General features: G+C 49.2%; 1 protein-coding gene and 1 pseudogene across 1 annotated transcript in view; both read right to left on the minus strand.

Moving 5' to 3' along the window:
* Window positions 1-1,974, minus strand: part of P2RY8 (P2Y receptor family member 8) — a 66,225-nt gene extending 64,251 nt beyond the window's left edge. The window contains exon 1 of the mRNA XM_025372975.1: window positions 1,747-1,974. The gene's annotated coding sequence lies outside the window, so the exon portion shown is untranslated. The remainder of the gene's footprint in view (window positions 1-1,746) is intronic.
* A 229-nt stretch (window positions 1,975-2,203) lies between these two features.
* On the minus strand, window positions 2,204-15,923 carry LOC112615122 (annotated as a pseudogene).
* Between the last annotated feature and the right edge of the window lie 1,691 nt (window positions 15,924-17,614).

The following is a 17,614-nucleotide window of genomic DNA, read 5'->3' on the forward strand; positions in this document are numbered from 1 at the left end:
ATATCTTATATATTTATATATAAGATATTTATATATCATATAATATATAATATATTATATATTATATATCTTATATATTTATATATTATATATTTATATATTATATCTTATATATTTATAATATATATTTATATATCTTATATATTTATAATGTATATTTATATATCTTATATATTTATAATGTATATTTATATATCTTATATATTTATAATGTATATTTATATGTCTTATATATTTATAATATATATTTATATGTCTTATATATTTATAATATATATTTATATGTCTTATATATTTATATTATATATATTTATATGTCTTATATATTTATATTTATATATAATATATATCATATATCATATATTTATATATAATAATATATTTCTGTATTTTATATATTATATATTATATATATTTTTATATATTATATATGTACACACACACACATGCTACTATCTGGTGCTGCTTGCCAAAGTGGAGTGGGCTATGCAAGGAGGAACAGAGCAGGAAGGAGAGATTGGACGGCGTGGTCAGATGCACCTGCTTCCTCAGGGGTTTCAGCTCCTTGGTGCTTTTTACTCAGGGGCCTCGCGTTTCCGCGTGCGCATTCACCTTACGGAAACATAACAACATGGGAAGAAACAACCACACACACACACACACACACACACACACACACACACCCCAAAAAAAACCCTTTTCTTTTTGGGAACAGAGCCGCGTGACCACGGTTCCTCTTCATAGAAATGTGACATACGGTGCCACAGCAGCGGCACTTGTGTGTGTGGCCGGGAATTCCGAGATGTCCCTCCACCAGGTCGGCGCGTGGGGACTTGGCTTTTCTCAACGTTTTAGGGACGGATCTGAAGAAGCCCAAGGAATCAGGGTTTCTAAGTGGACCTGTGCAAACGAGGACTGAGGTGGCGGTGACACCCGGGTCTGGGGTCTCCCTGGCACCGAGGGGGTGACGAGGGGCCACCACGCTCATCCAGGCACCCACAGGGCTTTCAAACCCATTGACTTGATGCCTACTGTTCCATTATGGGAACGCTAAGCATTCGGGAGTTATTTATAGCCCACGGCTCAAGGTCATTGCCAAGGTCGGATTGCAAACATTCAAGAAACTGCAACCTCCGGCATAAATGTGTTACGAGCGGCAGCCCCAGCTGCTTCCCCTCTCTCAGGTTAACCTCAAGAGAGGTGCCTTTAATGGAATGAGTTTTATTTATTTTTTTGAGACGGAGTCTCGCTCTGTCGCCCCGGCTGGAGTGAGGTGGCGCGATCTCGGCTCACTGCAAGCTCCGCCTCCCGGGTTCATGCCGTTCTCCTGCCTCAGCCTCCCGAGTAGCTGGGACTACAGGTGCCCACCACTGCACCTGGCTAATTTTTTAAATGTATTTTTTTAGTAGAGATGGGATTTCACCTTGTTAGCCAGGATGGTCTCGATCTCCTGACCTCGTGATCTGCCCGCCTCAGCCTCCCAAAGTTCATGGAATGAGTTTTTAAAGGAAAGGTGGTTTGCATCCCTGGAAAATGTGAGCATTTCCCCGCTAAGCGGTTCTGCAGTCTCCTTCGCAGGGAATTTGCAGATTTGCACACCTGGTCTCCTCTAGCGTGAGAAGAATATACTTCATGGGGTTTGCACCGTCTTCCCCCATGTTCTCACCCCACACAGACCCTCCCAGTGACCCTCTTGTCTCCCTTGACAACACAGAACAAGAAGAAACGGCCAGCCCGGCAGCTCACCCGTGCAGAGGCAGCGGCAGAAGGAGCAGGTGAGAGTTCAGAGGTTCTCCAGGTAACGGAATCCAACGCCTAAGTCGACAGCCGTGTGCCTCAGAGCCCAGGACTCAGAGGGCCAGCCACCAGCTTGCAAGCCCTGGCCACTCAGAGTGGTTGAGAAAGTGCTTGCTGGTGGCAGACAGCTGCCCTTCCAGTTCCATCTCTCCAGCAAACGTTGCAAGGGTGGCCGCCCCGCTGGGTGGCCCGCCGGCTGGCATGACCATCTCCGAATGCAAATTCTGCAAACTCCACCTCCAAGCGGACAACCACGGTTACGACTCAGGCTTAGGTGGAAAGGAAGCCTGTTGTGAAATTTCCTGTGTAACTGTCTGAACACTGGTGTGCAGGGCTGAGCTCATCGCTCGGTCTCTGGGCGACACCGTTAACCGCCCACCTCCCTATCACTGGCTCCCAGGGGGCCCTACTCGAAGAAAACCCTGAGAATTTTCTAGAGAGGAAAAGAGGGAGAATGATTTTCCTCGACGTTGTCACCAGCGGTGAAGAGTCGTGGCATTCCCCAGAACAGATTCCTGTTTCTTCTGAAATTAAAACAAAACCAAAAAAAAAAAAAAAAAAAAACAAAAAAAACCAGAACATGTTTCCTTTTAGATTCTAAAGCCGTGCGAATTGCGACGTCTCTTGGTACACGGCCAGACTGTGACAAGCCAACAGACCTTGGGCACTGATCATTCCAGCTCTGACACTGGGTCACGGACGGAACAGGTTCATACCCTCAACATCCCCTGAGGATTGGCAGGTTTCACGACTGAGGACCAGGTTTCCGAGTTCCGGCATCCTTGCTTGTGAGGAGCGATGGTGGGCTGTTGTCATTCGTGCGAGGAGGAGGTTGAGACGGAAGGATCTGTCACCCAGAAAGAATGAGTGAATATTGAACCACGGCTCAGGGAAAAGACAGGGTACAAACCCTCAAGCCAGCCTGGGTGTGGGGGCTCATGCCTATAATCCCAGCACTTTGGGGGGCCAAGGCAGGCCAGAGCACTTGAGGTCAGGAGTTCAAGACCAGCCTGGCCAACATAGCGAAATCCCGTCCCCTACTAAAAATACAAAAATTAGCTGGGCGTGGTGGTGGACGCCTGTAATCCCAGCTACTGGGGAGGCTGAGGCAGGAGAATCGTGTGAACCCGGGAGGTGGAGGTTGCAGTGAGCCGAGATCAGGCCATTGTACTCCAGCCTGGGTGGCAGAGTTAGATTGTCTCAAAAAAAAAGAAAAGTCCGGGCGTGGTGGCTCACGCCTGTAATCCCAGCACTTTGGGAGGCCAAGGCGGGTGGATCACTTGAGGTCAAGAGTTTGAGACCAGCCTGGCCAACATGGAGAAACTCCGTCCCTATTAAAAATACAAAAATTAGCCGACCTTCGTGGTGCACACCTGTAATCCCAGCTACTGGGGAGGCTGAGGCAGGGGAATCACTTGAACCTGGGAGATGGAGACTGCAGTGAGCCAAGATCAGGCCATTGCACTCCAGCCTGGGTGACAGAGTGAGACTATCTCAAAAAAAAAAAAGTCCGGGTGTGCTGGCTCACGCCTGTCATCCCAGCACTTTGGGAGGCCAAGGCGGGTGGATCACTTGAGGTCAAGAGTTTGAGACCAGCCTGGCCAACATGGAGAAACTCCGTCCCTACTAAAAATACAAAAATTAGCCGGGCATGGTGGTGCACACCTGTAATCCCAGCTACTGGGGAGGCTGAGGCAGGGGAATCACTTGAACCTGGGAGATGGAGACTGCAGTGAGCCAAGATCAGGCCATTGCATTCCAGCCTGGGTGGCAGAGTGAGAGTGTCTCAAAAAATAAAAAAAAAGAACAAAAAGTCCAAGTGTAGTGTCTCATGCGGGTAATCCCAGCACTTTGGGAGGCCAAGGCAGGTGGATCACTTGAGGTCAAGAGTTTGAGACCAGCCTGGCCAACATGGAGAAACTCCATCCCTACTAAAAATACAAAAATTAACTGACCATCGTGGTGCACACCTGTAATCCCAGCTACTGGGGAGGCTGAGGCAGGGGAATCACTTGAATACAGGAGGTGGAGGTTGCAGTGAGCCAAGATCAGGCCATCGCACTCCAGACTGGGCAACAAAGACTCTGTCTCAAACAAACAAACAAAACAACAACAACAACAAAAATCAAAAGAATCCTTCAGGCCCCTGGTCTCAGTGTTTTCTTCAACAGATGAGTAAGTAGCTTTTCATTATGTGTGTTTCTGTTTGAAAACACCTTAGTCAGGAAAAGAAATCATTCTGCTAAAAGGACACCCACTCTCACCGTTCGCCACAGCACTATTCAGAATAGCAAAGACACAGAGTCGACCCAGGTGCTTATCCAGCGTGCGCTGGATAAAGAAAATAGGGTACGTTACAGGCGGGCGCGGTGGCTCACGCCTGTAATTCCGGCACGTTGGGAGGCCGAGGCAGGTGGATCACCTGAGGTCAGGAGTTCGAGACCAGACTGGTCAACGTGGAGAAACCCCATCTCTACTAAAAATACAAAAAAAATAAGCTTGACGTGGTGTCGGGCACCTGTAACCCCAGCTACTTGGGAGACTGAGGCAGGAGGATCGCTTGAACCCGGGAAGTGGAGGTTGCAGTGAGCCGAGATGGCACCACCGCGCTCCAGCCTGGGCAACGAGAGCAAAACTCTGTCTCAAAAAAAAAATAAATAAATAAATAAAAATAATAAGAATAATAAAACGGGGTGCATAGACACCACGGAATAGTACAAAGCCATGAAAAAGAATGAAACGATGTCCTTTGCAGAAACTTAGATCCAGCCGGAGGCCATTCTCCAAAGCGAATTAATACAGAGACAGGAAGCCAAATGCCACACGTTCTCACTTATAAGCAGGAGGTAAACATGGGGTCCTCATGGACATAAAGAAAGGAACAACAGACCAGGTGCGGTGGCTCATGCCTGTCATCCCAGCACTGTGGGAGGCCGAGGTGGCTGGATCACCTGAGGTCAGGAGTTCGAGACAAGCCTGGCCAACATACTGAAACCCCGTCTCGACTAAAAATACAAAAATTATCCGGGCATGGTCACAGACATCTGTAATTTCAGCTACTTGGGAGGCTGAGGCAGTGGAATCGCTTGAACCCGGGAAGCAGAGGTTGCAGTCTGTACTAAAAGTACAAAAATTAGCTGGGTGTGGTGGCGGATGCCTGTAATCCCAGCTACTCGGGAGGCTGAGGCAGGAGAATCGCTTGAACCTGGGAGGCGGAGGTTGCAGTGAGCCGAGATTGCGCCACTGCACTCCAGCCTGGGCGACAAGAGTGAAAACTCTGTCAAAAAAAAAAAAAAAAAAAAAGAAAGAAAGAAAAGAAAAAAGATGGGAACAAGAGGCATTAGGGAGGGAGATGAAGGGCTGAAAAACTATGTACTGGGTGCTAAGCTAAGTAGCTAGGTCATGAGATCATTCATACCCAAAGTCTCAGCATCACACAATATACCTTTGTAAGAAACCTGCACATGTACCCCCGGAATCTAAAATAAAACAAAGGCCGGGCACGGTGGCTCACGCCTATAAACCCAGGACTTTGGGAGGTCGGGCAGATCACCTGAGGTCAGGAGTTCGAGACCAGCCTGGCCAACATGGTGAAACCCCATCTCTACAAAAGACAAAAATTAGCCGGGCACAGCGGCGGGCGCCTGTAGTCCCAGCTACTCAGCAGGCTGCGGTAGGAGAATGGCGTGAACCCGGGAGGTGGAGGTTGCGGTGAGCTGAGATCACGCCACTGCACTACAGCCTGAGAAAAAGAGCGAGACTCTGTCTCAACAACAAGAAAATTAAAGATGTGATCTCAAAAACAATATGTTGATAAAAGGCTAAAAGTAATGAAAAAGTAAAGACAACTGAAATTGAATAGATAGAATATTATTATTATTATTATTATTATTATTTCTGAGGCACAGTCTTGCTCTGTCGCCCAGGCTGGGGTGCATTGGTGCCATCTTGGCTCACTGTAACCTCCGCCTTCCCGGTTCAAGCAATTCTCCTGCCTCAGCCTCCCAAGTAGCTGGGATTACACACGCATACCACCACACCTGGCTAACTTTTTGTATTTTTAGTATAGATGGGGTTTCATTATGTTGGCCAGGCTGGTCTCGATCTCCTGACCTCGTGATCCGCCTGCCTTGGCCTCCCAAAGTGCTAGGATTACGGGTGTGAGCCACTGCACCCGGTTCCCTGTTATTTATTTATTTATTTTTTTCAGGAGCAGGTGTATTCGGGCAATACATGGGATGCTCATCTTAACATTTTATCATTGGTTGGCTTTTAAAAATTGTCTTTTTTTTTGAGACAGAGTTTCGCTCTGTCGTCCAGGCTGGAGTGCAGCGGCGCCATCTCGGCTCTCTGCAACCTCCGCCTCCCAGGTTGAAGCCATTCTCCTGCCTCAGCCTCCCGAGTAGCTGGGACTACACATGCCCGCCACCTCTGGCTAATATTTTGTATTTTTAGTAGAGACGGGGTTTCATCATGTTAGCCAGGCTGATCTCGATCTCCTGACCTTGTGATCTGCCCACCTCGGCCTCCCAAAGTGCTGGGATTACAGGCGTGAGCCACTGAGCCCAGTTCCCTGTTACTTTTTTTCAGGAGCAGGTGTGTTTTGCCAACACATGGGATGCCCATCTTAACATTTTATCTTTGGGTGGCATTTTTCATTAATTTCAGGTTCGAGTCAGAGAGAAGAAAGGAAATATATGGTGAAACCCCATCTCTATTAAAATACAAAAAGGTAGCCAGGCGTAGTGGCGCAGGTCTGTCATCCCAGCACTTTGGGAGGCTGAGGTGGGAGGATCACTTGAGGTCAAGAGTTCAAAACTAGCCTGGCCAATGTGGCAAAACCCCGCCTCTACTAAAAATACAAAAATTAGCCGGGCATGATGGCGGGCACCGGTAGTCCCAGCTATTCGGGAGGCTGAGGCAGGAGAATGGCGTGAACCCGGGAGGCAGAGCTTGCAGTGAGCTGAGATCTAGGCACTGCACTCCAGCCTGGGCAACAAGAGTGAAAACTCCATCTCAGAAAAAAAGAAAAAAAGGTGAGAACAACAGGTATTGGAGACGCCTAGACAGGGGAAGGAGGGAGAAAAAGGGCTGAAAAACTACCTTTTGGGTGCTAAGCTCAGTAACTAAGTCATAGATAGATATTCATACCCAAAATCTCAGCATCACACAATATATCTTGTAACAACCCTGCGTATGCATCCCCAGAATCTAAAATAAAATAAAGGCCGGGAGTGGTGGCTCATGTCTGTAATCCCAGGACTTTGGGAGGCCCACGTGGGCAGATTTCCCGAAGTCAGGAGTTCAAGACCAGCCTGGCCGACATGGTGAAATCCTGTCTCTACTAAAAATACACAGATTAGCCAGGTGTGGTCACGGACACCTGTAATCTCAGCTACTCGGGAGGCTGAGGCAGGAGAATCGCTTGAACCCTGGAAGCAGAGGTTGCAGTCTCTGCTAAAAGTACAAAAATTAGCTGGGCGTGGTGGCAGGTGCCTGTTGTCCCAGCTACTCAGGAGGCTGAGGCAGGAGAATCGCTTGAACCCAGGAGGCGGAGGTTGCAGTGAGCCGAGATTGCACCACTGCACTCCAGCCTGGGCGACAGAGCGAGACTCCCTCTCAAAACAAAGATTTCTCTTGGCTTTCCCCGTCCTATAATGTAGGCTACAAAGATAGTTTAGAGTATGGAGCCAGGGATGTTTTGTTTGGTCAAGAGTACGTGCAAGCCCAGAGAACACTTAGCGAAAGATGTGAATTCTCTCGTAGCAGATCGATGACACGTTTTACCAAACTTCAGAGTAAATGCTAAATATCAGTTAACCCAATAGCAACTTAAAAGGAAAAAGTATGTGAGTCGGGTGAAAACTTCCGATGGTTAGTGTCCTAAAGACGAGTTTCTTATTTGTGAATGTGCATAATATAATATTGTGGCATAAAATTTTAAAAAATAAAATTGTTTACCCCCCCAAAAAAAAGATGTATCGTTACATGAGTTAGTGTTCTCCAGAGAAAAGCACCAATAGAATATATTTTTATATATACATAAGAGATCCATTTTTATCTGGGCATGCAAGGTTTATGTATATACATATATGTGTTTTATTGTCTATATCTTTAGGTAGATGAGGACATAGGCAAATATATTTCTTTTATATAATTTGTAAATATTTACATATTCTATACATATTTACATATTTATCAATACATACATATGTATTTTAACAACTCTATAATATATGAGACTTCTTGGAGGAAATTAACTCATAGCATTACGGAGATTGAAGTGTCCCGCAATCTGCTGTGTGAAAAGCTGGAGACCTGGAAGAGCCAAGGGTGTGAATTCCAGTCTGAGTCTGAATTTCTACCCAGGAGAGCCGAGAGTATGAGTTCCCGTCTGACTCTGAAGACCTGAGACCCAGGAGAGCCGAGGGTGTGAGTTCCAGTCTGAGCCTGAAGACCTGAGACCCAGGAGAGCCGAGGGTGTGAGTTCCAGTCTGAGTCTGAAGGCCTGAGACCCGGGAGAGCCGAGAGTATGAGTTCCCGTCTGACTCTGAAGACCTGAGACCCAGGAGAGCCGAGGGTGTGAGTTCCAGTCTGAGCCTGAAGGCCTGAGACCCAGGAGAGCTGAGGGTGTGAGTTCTAGTGTGAGTCTGAAGGCCTGAGACCCAGGAGAGGTGAGGGTGTGAGTTCCCGTCTGACTCTGAAGACCTGAGACCTAGGAGAGCGGATGGTGTGAGTTCCAGTCTGAGCCTGAAGGCCTGAGACCTAGGAGAGCTGAGGGTGTGACTTCTAGTGTGAGTCTGAAGGCCTGAGACCCAGGAGAGATGAGGGTGTGAGTTCCAGTCTGAAGACCTGAGACCCAGGAGGGCTGATGTGTGAGTTCTAGTCTGAGTCTGAAGGCCTGAGACCCAGGAGAGCTGAAGGTGTGAGTTCCAGTCTGAGTCTGAAGGCCTGAGACCCAGGACAGTTGAGAGTATGAGTTCCAGTGTGAGTTCCTGTTGAATCTGAAGCTGTGAGACCCAGGAGAGCTGAGGGTGTGAGTTCCTGTTGAATCTGAAGCTGTGAGACCCAGGAGGGCTGAGGGTGTGAGTTCCAGGCTGAAGGCCTGAGACCCAGGACAGCTGAGGGTGTGAGTTCCAGGCTGAAGACCTGAGACCCAGGACAGCTGAGGGTGTGAGCTCCAGGCTGAAGGCCTGAGACCCAGGACAGCTGAGGGTGTGAGTTCCAGGCTGAAGGCCTGAGACCCAGGACAGCTGAGGGTGTGAGTTCCACGCTGAAGGCCTGAGACCCAGGACAGCTGATGTGTGAGTTCCAGGCTGAAGGCCTGAGACCCAGGACAGCTGATGTGTGAGTTCCATACTGAGTCTGAAGGCCTGAGACCCAGGACAGCTGATGTGTGAGTTCCAGGCTGAAGGCCTGAGACCCAGGAGAGCTGAGGGTGTGAGTTCCAGGCTGAAGGCCTGAGACCCAGGACAGCTGATATGTGAGTTCTAGTCCGAGTCTGAAGGCCTGAGCTGAGACCCAGGACAGCTGAGGGTGTGAGTTCCAGGCTGAAGGCCTGAGACCCAGGAGAGCTGATGTGTGAGTTCCATACTGAGTCTGAAGGCCTGAGACCCAGGACAGCTGAGGGTGTGAGTTCCAGGCTGAAGGCCTGAGACCCAGGACAGCTGAGGGTGTGAGTTCCAGGCTGAAGGCCTGAGACCCAGGACAGCTGAGGGTGTGAGCTCCAGGCTGAAGGCCTGAGACCCAGGACAGCTGAGGGTGTGAGCTCCAGGCTGAAGGCCTAGGGAGACCAATGTCAGAGCCGAAAGCCCATCGGGCAGGAGGAATTCCCTCTTAGTTTCTGGGACGACGGCCGTGCGTAGCTGTCCACCTGCTTGACCTCTCTGTGAGGCAGCTACAAACCCTCAGGCCGGGTGCTACAGACCAATGTCGATAACTCAGGCTCATTTCTGCATCTCGTGGGGACCATGCATCGTGTTTTGTGAGTCCGGGTTGCAGGTTGCAGGGAAGAATGTGCTCATCTCTCTGACATGCCGTTTGAAGGTGTCTGAGCCGATCTGAGCTTGATCTGAGGACGCCGGCTGAACCCCGGTCGGTTTAGTGACCGCCGTGAGGTCATTTGGGGCTGTTTCTCTGAAGGAAACCAGGAACAGGATGCGTTCATGTCCCGGGAGGGCTGAGGGCCTGATGTTGAGAGTGGAACGGAAAAGTGACGGGCCCTGGAGGAAGACAGGGACAGAAATAGCAGCCCCGGCCAGGTCCCCACGTCTGCCCTGGGAAACCAGGCTGTTGGCAGCTGCCCTCACAAGGTGCCCACGCAAGGGACAGAGAGACAAGGCGGCCTGGAGCTGCGGTGGGGTCCGAGCCATTGTACCAGCTTCTCTGCTGCATACGCAACGTTTCAGGGCTGAGCACACCGTGAATTTTTCGGGGGCTGTTCACCCAGGCCTGGGTGGCCTAGACCGTCCCAGAAATAGAATCCCAGTCCCGAAATCCAAGCACATCCGTGCAGGCCAGGTGTGGAGACGTGATTCTATCTGCAGCCTTTGGTTTAGGGATGGGGAGGACATTGAATGCTGCTTCTCATACGCCCTTTAAAATAATTGCAGGTTCGTGCCCTGAAGGTGGGAAAGGAAGCTTATTTGCAAATAGGGTCTTTGCAGATACGAGGAAGGTTAGGATGTGGAGGGCTGTTGTCTCATCTGTTCCTGCAACACGCCCTGAGCAAAATCCTGGGTGTCGGCCGGGAGCGGTGGCTCACACCTGTCATCCCGGCATTTTGGGAGGCCGACGCGGGTGGATCACTTGAGGTCAGGAGTTTGAGACCAGCCTGACCAACATGGCGAAACCCCGTCTCTACTAAAAATACAACAATTAGTCCTGTGTGGTGGCGGGCACCTGTAATCCCAGCTACTCGGGAGGCTGAGGCAGGAGAATGACTTGAACCCAGGAGGCGGAGGTTGCAGTGAGCCAAGATCGTGCCATTGCACTCCAGCCTGGGCGACAGAGTGAAATTTAGACTCAGGAAAAGAAAAGAAAAAAAAAAATGCTGGGTGCGGTGGCTCACACATGTCATCCCAGCACTTTGGGAGGTCGAGGCAGGTGGATCACGAGCTCAGGAGTTCGAGATCAGCCTGACAAACATGGTGAAACTCCGTCTCTACTAAAAATACAAAAATTAACCAAATGTGGTGTCACGTGCCTGTCACCCCAGCTATTCGGGAGGCTGAGGCAGGAGGATCCCTTGAACCCGGGAGGCGGAGGTTGCAGTGAACCCAGATCACGCCATTGCACCCCAGCCTGGGCAACAAGAGTGAAACTCCATCTCAAAAAAACAAAACAAAACAAAACAAAAAAAGATTCTGGGCATGGATGGAGACGGGGAATACAAAGGAAAGAGAAAGAAGAGAACACAGCATGAATGGGGTCCGAACAGCCACCCAAGGGTCCATCATGCTGAGACCTTTGAGGGATCGTGTGGGACCTGCCTCAGAGCCATCCCTCTGAGACAAGTGAAGGATGGACATCGTGGGCTGAGCTGGTTTCCTGTGAACCAGGGGCAGCAGAGGAGATGGATGTGACTGTGTGTGGCCTGTCGGGCGCCACGCTGCAGGTCACCCTGGGGGTGTTTGGGGGACGCAGGTCTCACGGAGCCTCTGGGATCCTTGTCTTAGGACATGAATTCTTACCTTTCTGTTTGCACCATCATCCTCTTAACCTTGCAGGATTGAGGGCCAAGCCTATTGTAGCGAAAGGCTGGTGGCTGCTTGCGGGATGAGAGGCCAAGTGTATTTTGGGGGTATGATGCTTCGGAGCCGTTCCTGGTCTGAGTGAGGTGGTATCGGTGACTGACAGTTGCTGGGCTCTGATGTGCCAGCTGGATGCACGGACTTTTTGTCATCAAACGCTCGTGTTACAAGGACATTCAGGGCCGGGCATGGTGGCTCATGCCTGTAATCGCAGCACTTTCGGAGGCCGAGGGGGGTGGGGGATCACTTAAGGTCAGGAGTTCGAGACCAGCCTGACCAACATGGTGAAACCCCATCTCTACTAAAAATACAAAAAATTGGCCGGGCGCGGTGGCTCAACCCTGTAATCCCAGCACTTTGGGAGGCCGAGGCGGGCGGATCACGAGGTCAGGAGATCAAGACCATCCTGGCTAACCCGGTGAAATCCCGTCTCTATTAAAAAAATACAAAAATCTAGCCAGGCGAGGTGGTGGCCGCCTGTAGTCCCAGCTACTCGGGAGGCTGAGGCAGGAGAATGGCGTAGACCCGGGAGGCGGAGCTTGCAGTGAGCTGAGATCTGGCCACTGCACTCCAGCCTGGGCAACAGAGCGAGACTCTGTCCCAAAAAAAAAACCACAAAAAATTAGCCAGGCACTGGGGCGGGCGCCCGTAACCCCAGCTGCTTGAGAAGCTGAGGTGAGAGAATTGCTTGAACCTGGGAGGTGGAGGTGGCAGTGAGCCAAGATCATGCCATTGCACTCCAGCCTAGGCAACAAGAGAACGACTCTGTCTCAAAAAAAAAAAAAAAAAGGCCAGGCACAGTGGCTCATGCCTGTAATCCCAGCACTTTGGGAGGCCGAGATGGGTAGATCACCTGAGATCAGGAGTTCAAGACCAGCCTGACCAACATGATGAAACCCCGTCTCTACTAAAAATACAAAAATTAGCCAGGTGCGGTGGCATGCACCTGTAACCCCAGCTACTCGGGAGGCTGAGGCAGAATAATCACTTGAACCTGTGAGGCGGAGGTTGCAGAGAGCGCCAAGATCACACAACTGCACTCCAGCCTGAATGACAGAGTGAGACTCTGTCTCAAAAAAATAAAATAAAATAAAAATCACTGGGAATGGTTATGCCATTGGCCCAAAGGCCTGGTGGATCTCAAAGTCTGTTTCCTTCTAATGGCATATGATTTCCTTTCTCATGACAGATTCCATTCCAAGGTCCCACAGAACCCCAGCTTGGCATTCCGTATCTCTTTCCTGGGATGGGGGTCTCTGTTCTGTGCCTGCAGTGTTAGTCCGTGGTCACCCTGCTATAAAGATTGGCCTGAGACTGGGTAATTGATAAAGGAAAGAGGCCGCATTGACTCACAGGTCCACATGGCTGAGGAGGCCTCAGCAAACTTACAGTCATGGCGGAGGGCGAACGGGAAGCAGGCACCTTCCTCGTAAGGTGGCAGCAGAGAGAGAGCGTGTGGAGGGAGAACCGTCAGACACTTATAAAACCAGCAGGCCGGGCACGGTGGCTCACGCCTGTAATCCCAGCACTTTGGGAGGCCGAGGCGGGCGGATCACCTGAGGTCGGGAGTTCAAGACCAGCCTGACCAACACGGGGAAACCTCGTCTCTACTAAAAGTACAAAAATTAGCCGGGCGTGGTGGTGCACGTCTGTCATCTCAACTACTCGAGAGGCTGAGGCAGGAGAATCGCTCGAACCTGGGAGGCAGAGGTTGCGGTGAGCTGAGATCGCGCCACGGCACTCCAGCCTGGGCAAAAAGAGCGAAATTCTGTCTCTAAATAAATAAATAAATAAATAAATAAATAAATAAATAAAAATACGAAAACAAAATTAGCCAGGCATGGTGGCAGGTGCCTGTGGTCCCAGCTACTCGGGAGGCTGAGGCAGGAGAATGGTGTGAACCCAGCAGGCGGACACTGTAGTGAGCTGAGATCACACCACTGCACTCCAGTCTGGGTGATGGAGCGAGACTCCATCTCAAAAAACTAAAATAACAACAACGACAACAAAATAAAATAAAACAAAATAAAATAAAATAAAGGGGGCCCCAGAGAGCTCCTTCACCCCCTCCATCATGTCAGATATGGCAAGAAGGCGCCATCTATGGACCAGGAAGCCACTGGTTCATAGACCACCAGACGCTGAGTCTGCCACGTCTTCACCTTGGACTTCCAGCCTCTAGAACCATGAGATATAACTGCCTGCTGTTGATAAAGCCCTCAGGCTATGGTATGTCATGATAGCAACATATAAGAACCAAGACACTGTCCTGAAACATGAAGGTTCCAGCCCCAGCAAATGAGGGAAAGGGAAGAATAATCCACCTGCAGGGAGGGTCAGGGTTGAAGCTGACGCTACCAGGGCCCTCTTGAGTTGGTGTTCAGGGCCAGATGCAATACGTAGAGAATGTGTATGGGGAAAACAGAGATGGCCACGCTTTCTCATCCATGCCATAAAGACCCGGACACTGGAGCAGTCCTGGGACCCAGTGCCTGGCAAACATACTTCACAATGACTTTCACAGGAACCCTGTCCCTGGGAGGCATGGACACCAGAACCCTGCCAGGGCTGTGTAAACACCGCCTTTCCCTTCTCGTGAGGCTTTTCTGAGTAACCCGGTTGTCTCCCCGCCTGTCTGAAGCCCTGGGTAGGTCCGTTGTTGACTGCAAAGGTGGTACGGGAAGAGGAAGGACCACACCCTCCAACTTTCTGCATCGCGAACCCTATCTGATCCTCCTCATCTAGGGGTGCTGTTTTTCTGCAGAGGTTGGCACTAAAATCTTTGAAGACAACAAAACAAAACAGAAAACCCAAAGTACTGGCTACAGGAGGCCCAGGCTACCAATTTCACTCCCTTATAGACTCAGTTCTGGGGTCTTGATTAAGCGTCCCTGTGACCTGCAACTCAGGAGGAAAACATTTTATGGTTGTTTCTTCTTGTTAAATTAAATGTATCAAGAGGCAGAACCATGCACACATGGGAGTGGATATGCAGGATAAATCCATGCAATGGATTACTACACAGCCATGCAATGGAATACTATGCAGCCATGAAGATGGGATACTATGCAGCCATGAAAAAGGAATGAGGTTCTGGCACGGGCTACCGCATGGATGAACCTTGAGGACATCATACTCAGTGAGAGAAGCCAGACACAGAAGGCCACACTTTGTAGGATTCCAGGCAAGCATCCCTGTGACCTGCAACTCAGGAGGAAAACTCTTGATGGTTGTTTATTGTTTTTAAATTAAATCTATCAAGAGGCAGAACCACTTAGGGATATGCATAGCAGCACACAATAGCTGAAAGGTGGAATCAACTCAAATATCCATGCACATGGGAGTGGATATGCAGGATAAATCCATGTAATGGAATACTACACAGCCATGCAACAGAATACTATGCAGCCATGAAAAAGGAATGGGGTTCTGGCACGGGCTACCGCATGGATGAACCTGGAGGACATCATGCTCAGTGAGAGAAGCCAGACACAGAAGGCCACACTTTGTAGAATTCCAGGCAAGCATCCCTGTGACCTGCAACTCAGGAGGAAAACACTTGATGGTTGTTTATTGTTTTTAAATTAAATCTATCGAGAGGCAGAACCACTTAGGGATACACATAGCAGCACACAATAGCGGAAAGGTGGAAACAACTCAAATATCTATGCACATAGGAGTGGATATGCAGGATAAATCCATGCAATGGAATACTACACAGCCATGCAATGGAATACTATGCAGCCATGAAAATGGGATGCTATACAGCCTTGAAAAAGGAATGACACAGGCTGCCGCATGGATGAACCTTGAGGACATCACACTCAGTGAGAGAAGCCAGACACAGAAGGACACACTTTGTAGGATTCCATTTCTATGAAATGTCCAGAACAGGGAGATCCATATAAATAGAGAGTGGATTTGTGGTTGTGAGGGACTGGGGAGCAGGGATTGGGAATTCATGCTTAATGGGTACAGAGAGTCCTTTTAGATGAGGAGAATGTGTGGAAGCAGAGACAGCGGTGACGATTGTGCAGTCTTGTCAATGTGCTCAATGGCACTGAATCACATCCTTTAAAATGGTTAGTTTTGGCCGGGCGCGGTGGCTCACGCCTGTCATCCCAGCACTTTGGGAGGCCGAGGCGGGCGGATCACGAGGTCAGGAGATCGAGACCATCCTGGCTAACACGGTGAAACCCCGTCTCTACTAAAAATTTAAAAAAGTAGCCACGCATGGTGGTGGGTGCCTGTAATCCCAGCTACTCGGGAGGCTGAGGCAGGAGAATGACATGAACCCGGGAGGCGGAGCTTTCAGTGAGCCGAGATCGCGGCACTGCACTCCAGCCTGGGCGACAGAGCGAGACTCCATCTCAAATAAAAATAAAATAAAATAAAATAAAATAAAGTGAAATAAATGGTTAATTTTATGTTCTGTGAATTTTACCAAAAGAAAAAGAAAATAGTCGGGCATGGTGGCTCACATCTGTCATCTCAGAAGTTTAGAAGGTTTAGGTGGGAAAACTGAGCCCAGGAGTTTGAGACCACACTGGGCAATGTAGCCAGACCCCATCTCTACAAAAAACATTTTTTTTAAATAAGCCAGGCTTCACGCCTGCAATCCCAGTACTTTGGGAGGCTGAGGTGGGTGGATCACGAGGTCAGGAGATCAAGACCATCCTGGCTAAGGTGAAACCCTGTCTCTACTAAAAATACAAAAAATTAGACGGGCGTGGTCATGGGCGCCTGTAGTCCCAGCTACAACCTCACTGCAACCTCCATCTCCTGGGTTCAAGCAATTCTTCTGCCTCAGCCTCCCAAGTAGCTAGGATTACAGGCGCCCACCACCATGCCCTGCTAATTTTGTATTTTTAAAATAGATGGGGTTTTACTGTGTTGGTCAGGCTGGTCTTGAACTCCTGACCTCAAGTGATCCACCCGCCTCAGCCTCCCAAAGTGCTGGGATTCCAGGCCCACCGGCCGGCCAGACATGATCTGTTTGTGTGTTTGTGGTGAGAATACTTAACATCCACTGTCTTCAAGAATTTTTTTTTTTTTTTTTTTTTTTTTTTGAGATGGAGCCTCACTCTGTTGCCCAGGCTGGAGTGCAGTGGCACGATCTCGGGTCACTGCAAGCTCCACCTCTCGGGTTCACGCCGTTCTGTGAGTAGCTGGGACTACAAGCACCCGCCACCACGCCTGGCTAATTTTTTGTATTTTTATTTTAGTAGAGACAGGGTTTCACCGTATGAGCCAGGATGGTCTCGATCTCCTGACCTTGTGATCTGCCCGCCTTGGCCTCCCAAAGTGCTGGGATTACAGGCGTGAGCCACCGCACCCTGTCTGTCTTCGAGATTTTTAAGTACACAATTCAATGTTATTCATTATAGTCACTGTGTTGTACCGTAGATTTCCTCAGCTGACTCATTCTGTCGGAATGAGTATGGTTTGTTGGAATGAGCATGGTTTGTTTGTTTTTGTCCTTAGATTAAACATCTTTTCCATTTTAACTGTTTTTCTTTTCTTTCTTTCTTTCTTTTCTTTCTTTCTTTCTTTCTTTCTTTCTTTCTTTCTTTCTTTCTTTCTTTCTTTCTTTCTTTCTTTCTTTCCTTCCTTCCTTCCTTCCTTCCTTCCTTCCTTCCTTCTCTCTCTCTCTCTCTTTCTTTCTTTCTTTCTTTCTTTCTTTCTTTCCTTCTTTCCTTCTTTCTTTCTTTCTTTCTTTTTTTTTTTTTTTTCAGACAGGGCCTTGCTCTGTCTCTGCAGTCCAGGCTGGAGAGCAGTGGTGCGGTCTTAGCTCACTGCAGCCTCCACCTCCTGGGCTAAAGCTATCCTCCCACCTCAGCCTCCCGAGTAGCTGGGACTATAGGCACACACCACCACACCCAGCTAATTTTTCTTTCTAGAGATGGGGTCTTGTTATGTTGCCCAGGCTGGCTTCCAACTCCTGAGCTCAAGCAATCCTCTCATGTCAGCCTCCTAAAGTGTTGGGATTACAGGTGTGAACCACCATGCCCAGGCTTGGACATTTGTCCATCCATCTTCTATTCATCCGTCTGTTTATCCGTCTA

Source organism: Theropithecus gelada, chromosome X (assembly GCF_003255815.1).
Source record: "Theropithecus gelada isolate Dixy chromosome X, Tgel_1.0, whole genome shotgun sequence".
Lineage (NCBI taxonomy): Eukaryota > Metazoa > Chordata > Mammalia > Primates > Cercopithecidae > Theropithecus > Theropithecus gelada.